Here is a 9,675-nt window from a genome sequence, read left to right as displayed (position 1 = left end):
TCACTCTTGGATCTGCTTGGTCCTGACTCCATATATATAGGATTAAAGGCAGGTGGGACAACCACATATACATTAGCCAAAAGAATGTGAGTATAATGGGGAATGTTCTGACCAAAATGGTGTGTCATAAAAGAATAAAATGCTGGCATGTAAAAGCACAGCATGATACAGACATGGGAGCCACAGGTATTGAGAGCCTTTAGCTGGGCTTCCTGAGAGAGAAGGTGGAAAACAGCTTGAAGGATAAGCACATAAGAACATGCAATCAGGACCACATCTACAATAATATTAGAGATAATCATAAGCCTGTAGATAATGTTGACCTTGATGGGTGCACTGGCCAACCTGGCAAGACCCATGTGCTTACAGTATGTGCGAGGGATGATGTCATGTCCACGGAGGGCAGCCTCAGAATGAGAAACACAAATGGAGTCACAAGAAGTAAATTTCTTCCAACAACAACAACAGAGAATAGGATGCTGATGGTTTTATTGGAGAGGATCCCTGTGTACTGGACAGGATTGCAGATGGCAAGAAAAGAGTAATAAGCCATGGCCACCAGTAGAACAGTCTTCATGCCTGTAAACATGTGGATAAAGAACATCAGAGCTAGGCAGCTTCCAAAGCTGATTTCTTGGAGGTTGAACCAGAAGATATCCAGCATTTTGGGGATGGTGGATGTGGAGAGACCCAGGCCAATCACAGACAAGACCAAGAAGTAGAATATGGGCTAGTGGAGGCTGTGTTCAGTCTTGATCATGAAGAGAATGGTGATGTTTCCTACAAGGGTGATCAAGTACACAATACAGAATGAGAAAGCAATCCATTTATGTACAGTTTCCAGCCCTGGTATTCCTCATAGGACAAAGAAGAGGGGATGGGCCTGGATATTGTTGATAGAAGGCATTCTCTTAGCTAGTGTTATTAAATTCTTCTTAAGGAGTAGGATCTTACTGTAAGATCTTTTTTTATCAAGGTCCTGGAAAGATGGAAAGATCTCAAATCAGTATGCTGGAGGTGAGGGAAGAAGCAATTCATTTAAAAATCATTAGATATTCGTTTAGAGGATAATTGACCAACTTTCTCAAAATATGTTATTGTTGTGGGCCTCATCATAGGCAACATTATTCATGAATTTACTTTTTGTGACATCTGAGATATTTGAAGGAACTGGGAATATTTTAAAAAGTAGAGTATACTTACATTTTATGGCATTTCCTTTCATTCCTTTCCCAAGTGTCCACTTGGTTAATTTTGGGAATGTACTATACACAGTGGATCTCAAAGTGCACTCTGTTTTTAAAGAATCTTGAGTCTAAATAAGAATATTTGACTTACACCACTGTCTGTGTTTTGATGAATATAAATGTAGGGCTCTGACTCATGGATCTGATACAGTCACACGATATAAGGGAGGATGCTATTTTTGATGCTTCTAATCTTATAAAATAGTTTGGCTTTTAATCCCATATCTCAAGACTTCTGTTTATTTTGTGGTTTTTCTGAACTTCTTCCAGTAAATTGCCCTTGGCTTATCAGCAAATCATGTTCATGTTTATTACAAACTGTAACACCAATAGTTAACATACAAAAATCACACCCATGTTCTGAAATTGCATCTACCTTCAGATATAGTAGATCAAATATCTAGCAAATTTAAGTGACACTGAAATTAAAATTTTGTTAATGAATCTTCCCTAATCACTGAAATAATAAAGCAAATTATTTTAACTTTTTTTTGTGGTCCTGGAGTGCTCTACTTACTCTGCAGCATCTAACACAACATGACTTCATTTATGTATGTGCCTATTGTCTACTAACGAAATGTTTCTATTGAGAGCAAAGAACCAGGGGATATTCATTTTAATATTCTCAATACTGCCATATAAAGATATGATGCCCAGTATTTTAGGATTTAATTGTTGAATAAAATCAAGATCTGTGTAAGTATGTGTTTATGTATGTATATGTGTGTAAAAGAGTGTGTGTGTGTGTGTGTGTGTGTGTGTGTGTGTTTGTATGGGAGGGAGAGAGAGAGAAATTTTATTATGTATGTGGTTTTGCCATGTAACTTTGCCAGGTAATCATTGCCCAATAGAAAAGCCTGTACGGAAGAGTTAATAATCCCTTGTGTACACAAGAAGAAAAGGAGCATTGCTTACTCCCAAAGAAGGTGAAAGGAAAATTTTCAACATGTAGGAAGAAAATGATGCTTGCTAGTGTTGAGGGAAGGATGCCAAGGCTAAGAATTCAGACCATTTGTAGAAATTTAATTGGAAGAGTCTGAGAAAATAGAATGACATATCATGAAGTATACAGTACAGAGTTAACCTTAATGTGGCTGTTTTATCAACACAGGACACTTTATTAGCTGAGAAGAATGTTTCCAGGATGGTGGCTGAGCGTACTCTTCTCTGTCAGTGGAGTTCAAATCCAACAGGACATCCACTCTCTCACAGTTTTGTTTAGAATGCTTACTTTCTTGCTGCTACATCTCTGTGCTGCAAACAATGGCAGACAGTATGGGGCCAGTAAGCTCAAGGGTCATTCCTGCAGGCAAGGAAATAATTTACCTTTCTTAAGATATGCACACTGACAAAGAGCTCAGGTCCAAAGTTCATATCAAAAGCTCAATTGATAAAAAATATCTTTCCCCTTTTGTGCCCACCAATACTCAATTCATTAGTTGTAATTTTTCCTTTATCTACTAGTTCTTGTCCCTACTGACTGAAATAGTATTATACTTGATTTATACTATTATACTTGACTTATATGGACTTTGAAACCATTCAAACATGTCTAAAAATCTTGCTATCTCATATACTAGCTGAAGACCTTTAGACAAATTTCTTAATTTTCTAAGTCACTTTTTTCTATAGAATTGGGATAATAAATTTTACCTAATATGACCCACTTTAATGACAAATAAGACCAATGCATGTAAAGGACTAGCTCATTGTGTGTACTCAATAAATAATAGTTATTTACATTGTTAGTCCTTCCCCAAATTTTATTTTTCTTTTAACCAAAAACAATTAAAAATCTCACAAATAGCTTTCTTGATTATAGAGCCCATTATTTATAAATAACTCATGGAGGCTACAAAGTGAGATAAAGAAGGTATGGAGTGGTGGGTGACAACAAACTATTCCAAAGTAAATGAATAACACAGGGCTTCACATTTGGATGCATTTCTAGGGTTCTATGGACACATATATCAATCAGTGCAGTTCAGTTCAAAAGTATACCATGTTTTTCTCTCATTCTTACAGATTACTCAAGCTTGATAGGATTAAACAATTGATGGGAGTGGGTATTCTCTTTCAGGCACTGTCTTGATTGGGCCACTGGATATGACTGATCTAGCAGGTGTGTTGGGCTTCCAGTAAAAAGGCATGGGTATGTTTCCATAAAGGAGTAGGTACCCAACAGGCCAAGTTATAACTGACAACCTCTAAACTTATCAGCATCATGCAGGAGGAAAAATAAGATAATAATGCAGACCAAATGGAGAATATGTACATTTCTTTCTTTGGATTTGGACATAAGTCATACCTCCACCCCCAGCCTCAAACATGGCAGTGACCTGCAATAGTCTACTCCCTCAGATGAACCATAGAAAGTCTAGTTACTGGGTGTGGTTCCCTGCCAACAACTTGCTAACCAGAACAATCTTCATTCTTTAGAGAGAGCAGAGGTGGTTATGCTACTATAAGACCATTTGTGGGAAAACTGTGAAGGGTATACTCAATGAGCTGTGTGTTTGTATGTGTGCAAGAAAGTGTGTATGAGAAAGAGAGGAGGGAGGACAAAAATGAGAGAGAGAGGCAAGGAGAGAGAGAGTGAATTACTTGTTGGTACATCACTGTGCTCACCTGCTGAGGCCTGTTCCAGTCCCATGTGCTCTGTGTATATGTTTGTGAAGAGAAGGGAGAATAGTACTTTGGGTCACTTCTCAGCAAAAGGGGCTACCATCCCCTTCTATCCTTATTTACTTCTTCTCTTCTTTGCAGTGTTTCATCTCCTCTGCCCATGCATCGTTACCTTTCTAATATTTCCTCTCCTGGTCCTCACTTAGAACAATATCACACATAGGTCCAGGTGCTTAAAATGGTGACCCAAGCCCATTCAAGCCTCCGGGTCCCAAGTTTGTCCTGTCACATGGAGAAAACTTTTATAGTGATATGATGGCATCCCTACACCTAAACATATCCCAGAATCCCCGAGCTTAACCTTCAGAGTCCTCTGGGCATACACATGGGCTCATGAGTTATTAAGTTCATCTAAGTTACTGTTTCTCCTTACTGCATCCTCAGAAAAGTGCCACCATACCGGGTCTAACTTTGTAGCTCAGAGGAGGGGATATTTTTGGGAAACATCCTGCCTGGTTTCAGGGACTGTAGCTTTGCTGACAGGAAAGAAGGCCCCAAGGAGCTAAGCAAGGAGGCCTTGGAAAAACAGGCCACTGACGAGACAAAACCTGTCTGCCTGGCAGGGGCACAGACCCTGCCTCCCTCACATCACTCTGCTTGGCCCTGAAGGATGACTGGTGAGTCAATGATGGGTAGACCCCTTGATGGCAGGGGCAACCTAAGACAGGCACAATCACATAGGGGCCATTATAAGAAGGGCTTGGGGGACACAGAGGAAGGGCAAAAGACCCTCACCCTTTGGCTTTGTCATGGCAGGAGTCCTCATTCTATCTGAAAAAAGTCTCCTTATCTCTTGGCTGCTCTGCCTGCCACCTGACGTGGTCAGTGAAACAATACTAAAGGGAGGTATAGCCTGAAATTGGATCAGATGGTTCCTGGGGACAGTTAAGCCTGGAAAAAGAATGCATTAAATCCTATGAAACTTATTTTGCTAAGAATGCTCTAGAGTTAATGAGTACTGATGTTTGGGGTTGAGCATAGAATGTGATCAGTTTCCCAGGTTTCAGGGCTGAATGGGCACCATCCTGTCTACCAGACCCTGACCTGAGGCAAATCTCTTGTGTTCCTTCAATAGTTATCAATGATCTCTATTTGTCTTCTGTAAACATAGCCTTCTGACATTGATTGGTGAGCTTTGCGTCCTTGCTGTACACCCCCGAGCATATGGTTCTCAATAAAAGCCACTTCAAGAGAAGGGTTCGGGGCATTCTTCATTAGAGGAAATCACCATTGCTTTCCCTGGCAGACCAAGAAAAGTGTCTGGGATGACTTATTTTATTTTCCCATCCTTGATAACCCAGAGCATACTCTGCTGGACAGAGTCCGCCCTCCTCAGGATATCTCATGAGCTGTTAGGAAGATAAATTTCCCAAAGGGAAAGGAATATGTATGGGGGATGATATTGATTCTGCCACCTTTAGAAGCCATAAAGCATTAAGTTTATACTATTAAGTCTTCAAAGTGTGATTTCTTAAGAAAATGTCCTTAGCAACTGTTCGGCTTTGTTTAATATAAAGAAGTAAATCCTGATGCAGTGTAACATTGTTACAACTATAGTTTCAAAAATGGAAGAGGACCCCTGAAATAGACACATTAGACCCGTTGGCAATGAGCCTTTTTTTTTTGACAGTGTTTGTACCTATACATAATAGTATCAACTTTCTTCCAACCCAGCAAGATTCTCTCCTCCACTCTATAACTAATAATGAACAGATAAATTCTTTGGAGAGGGGTTTTCCTGTGTTTTAGTTCTTTGGGTAGAAGGTGATGAAAACTCCACATTCTTGTGAGAAAACAAAATTCAAGTAGAGCAAAAGGTCTAGAGTTTTATGAGAGTCTCCCTTTCTGGATGATGATAGAGTAGACCTATTAGTACCAGGATATGCCATAAATCATGGTTTTCTTAAGTACAGATGATAAAAGACTGAAGGACAATGTAATATACTAAATAAGTTTTTAAAAATTTTTATTCTTTAAATATAGTTGACATACAATATATTAGTTTCAGTTATACAACATAGTGATTCAACATTTATATACCTTATGAAGTGATCACCACAATAAGCTAGTAACCGTCTGTCGCTGCATGTAGTTACTACAATATTATTATGTTCCTTATGCTGTGTACATCCCTGTGACTTATTTTGTAACTGGAAATTTTTACTTCTTAATCCCCTTTTCTTTTCCAGTTTTTATTTTTTAAGTTACAAGTTCAGACAATTTTAAGTTGTCATGAGAGAGAAAACAATGTTACTTTACTCCAAAACAGAGTCTGATTACATCTGATATGTTCTCATTTTCATTATTTCTCTTTTTGATTAATGAGAAGCTTATTCCCAGGTCTCTGGTCACTCCCGCACGGTATACATCCTCCCCACTGTGTCAACATTTATCCGTAAATCAAGACCGATGTGATCTAATCTCTTAAAAGTCCTTCCTATGACCTTGATTTCTTTACTGTATTGAGTAGGCTTTATTTAATAAGGTATAAACACCATTGTTGTCAAAGTCTTTTAGTTAATACTGAATCAGTATTTAAATTTTAATTTTATTTTATGACTCTTCTGTGAAAGAAGGGGAGAGGTCAAGTCAAGGAACATGTATAAATGGCCCATGGACAATGTGAGGGGAGGATTGAATGTGGGTGGTGGGAGATGGGTGGGGTGGGGGAGAGTAATGGGGGAGAATGGGGACAGCTGTAATGGAACAACAATTAAACAATTGAAAAAACTACCCTGTCTTTGATGATCAAAAATTCTACTTATGAAATAACTATTACTGATTTTTATTTTCCTTCAACTCTGCCTCAATTACCATGGCCTCCATGATGGTAATCTGTATGAATCAACTAGATCTGATCTTCATTTCTCTTGCATTCTCATATCAGTGTGTTGCGCAATTAAAACAGGCACATTTTCCTCTTTGGTTTAGTGTTTCTGCCTTTACCATTTTTCTCAATTTTTTATTTTGGTAGAATACACTTAACATATAATTTACCATCTTAACCATTTTTAAGTGTATAGTTCAGTAGTAATAAGTACGTATTATTGTACAACAATACGTACCGTCCATCTCCAGAGCTTTTTTTTTATTTTTCAGAAACTGTAACTCTGTACCCAGTAAACTCTCCATGACCTCCTTCCCCTGGCCCCTGCCAACTATCTCCCCTTTCTCCTCATGCCACAGCCTTTGGTAACCACTATTCTATTTTCTGGTACTGTAAGTTGAGATTTTTTTTTAAAGATTCCAGATAAAATTGAGATTATGCAATATATATTTTAATTAAAAAATTTAAATTTCAATTGACATAATATTATATAGCAGTGGGCAAAAGTAGTTTTACAGTTGTGAGTATATGAAACATAGTGTTTATTCTTGTATTATTGCTTATTAATTATTGTATTGTTTTCCATATAAACAACTGTAAACCCACTTTTCCCCACACCTGTACTAGTTTAAGATGTACAGCATGGTGGTTAGATGTTTACATAACTTACAAAGTAATTCCCTGGTAAGTCTAGTATCCACCTAATACCATATGCAGTTATAATGTTATTGACTATATTCCCTATACTGTACTTTATATCTCCATTACTATTCTTAACTGCCAGTTTGTACTTCATAATCCATTCACCTTTTTCAGCCAGTCCCCAAACCCCTCTCCTCTCTGGCACCCGTGGTTTGTTCTCTATACAAGAGATTATACAGTTTGTCTTTATGTGACTGACATTTCACTTAGCATAATGTCCTCAGGTTCATTTATGTTGTAGCAGTGGCAGAATTTTCTTTTTTTAAAAGGCTGAATAATATTCCATTGAATGTATAGACCACATTTTCTTTATCTTTATTGAATTTTTCACTTTAGTCATTATATTTTTAAGCTTCAGGATTTCTGTTTGGCTTATTTTTATGATATCTATTCCTTTATTAGATTTCTCATTTTATCCATCTGTTGTTTTACTGATTGCATTTAGTCGACTTTATTTTTTTCTTATAGTATACTGAGTTTTTTTAAGTTGGTTGTTTTGAATTCCTTGTCAAACATTTCATGGATCTCCCCTTCTTTAGGATCAGTTATTGGTTTATTAGTTTCCTTTGTTGGTGTCATGTTTGTCTGATTCTTTGTGATCCACGTAGCTTCGAGTTGGTATGTCTATTTGAAGGAACAGACATCCCCCCTTCCGGTTTTTAGCCTGGTATTGATAGGTAAAGTCCTTCTCCTGCTGGGTCCCTGAACTGATGGGACTACCTCTGAGATTAAGTTGAGTAGAGCTAGAACCAGATTTTAAGATTATCAGCCGGTTTGCAATCAGTCCACAGTTGGCAGACTTGTTACCAGGGTTGCAGATGGGTTCAGATGGCACCCTGAGTGTGTTCCTACTGAGTCACAAGGATTGTCTCTATGCGGGCAAAACTGCCTCTGGTCTGTGGTAGAGAGAGATTGGAATCAGGTCATAGGACTGCTTTAACGATCACACTCAAGTTTGAGGTTGGTTGCCTGTTATAGGGGGCAGAGATGGGCATGGCACCTCCTGGGTCCCTCGGCAGAAGCAGCTATTGACGGGACCACATACAAGTGGAACTGGAGTCGAGTTCACAGGGGACAGGGCTGTGCCCAATATGTAGGCAGGACCACTGTCAACTGATCTGCCATTGGCTTGCCTTCTCAAAACAGTCATTCTGCATCATGGGCTCTGTGTGGGTTTTACGATCTCCCACCTGGATTCCAAAACTCCCACAAATTGTTGTCTATGAATGGCTACCAAATATTTGTTTCTGTTGGGGCACATGGGCTGGAGAAACAATAAGAGCTAACATGTTCACAAGTTTTTATCATCATCAATTTAATTTCACATTTAATTTTCATTTGTTACACAAGCATTTTTTAAACTCCAAGAAAAAGAAAACCATCACAGAAGACACAGTATTAAATTTACCAGTTCAAGAATGAGAGTGTATGAAATGAGGGTCAGGCTTATGAAGAACTTCATAAAATCAGAAACTTGAGAGCATAGAAAGAAAAAAAAAACACACCAAAAAATTAGTTTAATTCCTGTCTTTTGCTTTCATACACTTCAGTAAACACTATACTATTTATTTTTAGGCAGTACTTTATTTGTAGAAACTCTTTGCATTTTTTTAAGAAAAAAAATTTATTTATTTATTTTAGAGAGAAGGGCAGGAAGAGAAGAAAAGAGGGAGAGAAACATCAATGTGTGAGAGAAACATCAATCAGCTGCCTCTCACATGTCTCCAACCCAGGGCTAAGCTTGCAACCAAGCATGTGCCTTAACCTAGAATCAAACCAGCAACTTTTCACTTTGTAGGATGATGCCCAACCAACTGAGCCATGCTGACCAGGGCTTCATTTTTCTTAACACTTGTCATTGACCGTGTGATTTCTAGTTGAACATCTGTATGAAAGAAATCTAGAACACCATACTGTTTTAACAGGAACTGTTAAATTCTTCCTTCAGTGAATCAGAGCTCTTTTCCTTGAAAATTTCTCTTATATGACATTTTATGCCAGAGGTCAATAATGAATATCATTGCAAGTATACATTCAGACACACAAAAACACACATGCCTCCAACAATTATAGCCAACTTTGTGTGCTTGTGTGTGTGTGTGTGTGTGCATGTGTTTATTTCACAATTCTGGTGAAAGAAATTTCTTTATTGATTTTATTATGAATTTCAGTCTGCTCAAACTTTATACTTCCATAACAGGAATCAATTACTTC

General features: G+C 38.0%; 1 pseudogene; it reads right to left on the bottom strand.

Moving 5' to 3' along the window:
* Window positions 1-907, bottom strand: LOC129076518 (olfactory receptor 52E4-like; annotated as a pseudogene).
* Between the last annotated feature and the right edge of the window lie 8,768 nt (window positions 908-9,675).

Source organism: Pteronotus mesoamericanus, unplaced genomic scaffold, assembly GCF_021234165.1.
Source record: "Pteronotus mesoamericanus isolate MK-2021 breed Mesoamerican mustached bat unplaced genomic scaffold, CSHL_Meso_final contig_591, whole genome shotgun sequence".
Lineage (NCBI taxonomy): Eukaryota > Metazoa > Chordata > Mammalia > Chiroptera > Mormoopidae > Pteronotus > Pteronotus mesoamericanus.
Note: the sequence above shows the minus strand (reverse complement) of the source record. Positions and strands in the feature narration are given on the sequence as shown.